Source organism: Piliocolobus tephrosceles, chromosome 9 (assembly GCF_002776525.5).
Source record: "Piliocolobus tephrosceles isolate RC106 chromosome 9, ASM277652v3, whole genome shotgun sequence".
NCBI classification, from domain to species: Eukaryota; Metazoa; Chordata; class Mammalia; order Primates; family Cercopithecidae; genus Piliocolobus; species Piliocolobus tephrosceles.
This window is the reverse complement of record NC_045442.1, coordinates 126,725,814-126,728,710: the sequence shown is the minus strand read 5'-3', so window position 1 is coordinate 126,728,710 and position 2,897 is coordinate 126,725,814. Positions and strand designations below refer to the sequence as shown.

The following is a 2,897-nucleotide window of genomic DNA, read 5'->3' as shown; positions in this document are numbered from 1 at the left end:
CTTCTTCTTCTTCTTCTTCTTCTTCTTCTTCTTCTTCTTCTTCTTCTCTCTTTTAATATACAAAAAGATCTAACAAGATCCCTAGGACAAATCTGATGTTAACTGAACTAAGTGGATTAGTATTAAATCAACTGGCCCAATAATTACAGGAAGGCATTATAAGTCACTAGGAGCCCAAGGAGAGTGAGACTTCGTGCCTCTTTGGGTAGTGGTACAGGGACTGACTATACTCCTTGCTCCCAAGGGACAGAACATTCTCTAGGTTTTCATTCCTGACTCAGTAGCACTCAAAGCTTTTCTTAAGGTAAATTAAAGTTATGGAGAAAGACATCACTCTGTAGCCACTGTTTTCCAAGATTAGCATTCCAGGCAGCATCTAGGGAGCCAGCAAAGATTCTGTCCTGTCTACCATTTTCCCATGAATGACATCATAATAGAAATTCCCTGTCTTATTGCCTTTTTCTGTTGTGGTAACAAAAGATCACAAACTGGGTAATTTGTATAAAAAATGTTTATTTAGCTCATAGCTCTAGAGGCTGGAAGTCAACAGTGCCGGCATCTGTGAGGGCCTTCTTGCTGCCTCACCTCATGGCAGAGGGCATCACATGGTGAAAGCGGGAGCAAGGGAGCCAGGGAGAGCTCACATGCATAACAATAATGCTCCTGTGATAATAAACTCACTCCTGTGATAGCAACATTCATCCCATCATGAGAACAGAGCCCTCATTCATCCCTTCATTTCATCATAGGGGCAGAAGGATTAAGTTTTAACACATGAACTTTTGGGGGACTCATTCAATACATGGCACTCCCAAAATATTCACTAAGAGCGAGAGTAAACTGATTTAATTTCAGACTGTTCTTGGCAGTCCAAAAGTAGAGCTTTCCAAGTTTTACAATAGAGAATTAAAATGATAGAAAAATATTCTAAAAAAAAAAAAAACTGCAGAAGAAAGCTAGAAAATCTGAAGATGAAGTTTTTTTTAGGCATAAAATACATGCAGTTAATAGACAATGGAGACATGCTAAGACTTGAAAATGTGCTTTGACATTCTTAAATTGTCTAAGGGTTTTGCAACAAAATAATTTACCAGTGTCAGGGCGTGATAGAATATGAGTTCCTAATGAATTTAGGCCTGGGTTTCTGTGACCCAAGTTATGCTGAAGAAAATGAGAGACACCCCCTTTTAAAAAACTGTGCATAGCCTGAGGCCACTGCAATTACTTAATCCCTTTGGAAAATTGCTTAAGCCTGGCACGTTTTGTAATGGACTTTATCTCTTCACTACCAAAAGTCATAAAATGTAACTTAAGCGAGGAAAGAAACACAATTGATAATTGGATATTTCAAAGAGATCAGCATTTTAAAAGAGTGGATATGTATTAGTATGCTATATCTGACATATGACATGAAAATGACATATACAAGATAATTTTGTTTATACTATTGTATATATCTTACACATTTTGTATTATAAAACATTTTGAAAATATGTATATATATACACACAAATATATAGGAAAATAAAACTAAATATTATCAGAAAGTTTATTTCTTGATGATGGGAATTTGAGTGGTTCATTTTTTACTTTATTTCTGTTGTTATACATTTGGTATTTTCCACATTTTGTTCAGTGATTTTGTATTACTTTTGCAATGATAGACATGATGTTTGGAGGCAGAAGAAATAAAGGAACAGACAAGAAGCGTTCCTTTGAAAATTCTAAATGCAGTAGGCACCTGAAGTCACTGAAAAACCAAAGCTACCCATATCAAAGAAGCCTGGGCGTTTCTGCCCCCTACTGTCCACCTCCAGTAACTGCCCAGTTAGTCTCCGCCTTTTGTTAGCAAGCGTCTAAGAATCTCCCGGGACGCTTGCTCTTTGCAAAATTAGGAAATCTTGAGCTACATCCACAGATACTCTGAGGCCGGATACCCTCAGACTGTACTCTAAGAAACATCATCAAAATTAAGTTACATGACCTGATCACAGCTACAGTAATAACATCAGAAAAAATATGGACATCATATTTGGAAACACAAATAGAAAAGAAACGAGATTTCTTTCAGTTTTAAAAAGTATATTAGTATATGGCATAACATAGTATGTATTGAAATAACATATACTTAAGGGTATATAAATATATGCTTAGTACACATTGCCTGCATTAATAATATCAATACATTACCTTTTGTACATACGTATGAATGTATGTTTTTGTATTTATGCACGTGTAGTTTTATATTTGCCTATGTAGTTGTATATATGTCTAGTGCATGGCATAGTGTGGATGTATGCATACGTGGTATGCATATATGATATATATAGTACACACACCCGGAGTCCTGCACGTAGACACACACAGCCATGCATCATTTAACAATGGAGATACATTCTGAGAAATGCATCCATAGGTGATTTTGTTGTTATGCAAACATAATAGTGTGAACTTTCACAAAACTACACGGAAGAGCCTACTACACACCTGCTGCTGCTCGACAACAAACTTGTACAGCATGTTATTGTTCTGAATACTGTAGGCAATCGTAACACCATGGTATTTGCATATCTAAATGTAGAAAAGATACAGTAAAAATACAGTATAAAAGATAAAAATGATGCACCTGTGTAGGACATTCACCATGAATGCAGCTTTCAGGACTGGAAGTTGCTCTGGGTGGGTCAGTGGGTGACTGGTCAGTGGATGTGAAAGACTTAGATGTCACTGTAAACACTGCTGTAGACCTTCCAGACACTGTACACTTAGGCTACACAACATGTACACAAAAAATTATCTCATCGATAATGAATTAACCTTAGCCCACCATAACTTTTTGTTACAGTATAAACTTTTCACTTTGTTTTAACTTTTTGACTCTTGTAATTACACTCCAC

The 2,897-nt window shown here is 36.3% G+C and overlaps 1 long non-coding RNA gene across 1 annotated transcript in view; it reads right to left on the bottom strand.

Moving 5' to 3' along the window:
• Nucleotides 1-2,897, bottom strand: part of LOC111527007 — a 27,983-nt gene that overhangs the window by 4,852 nt on the left and 20,234 nt on the right. The window contains exon 3 of the long non-coding RNA XR_002726548.2: nt 2,644-2,770. This is a non-coding gene — a long non-coding RNA (uncharacterized LOC111527007). The remainder of the gene's footprint in view (nt 1-2,643; nt 2,771-2,897) is intronic.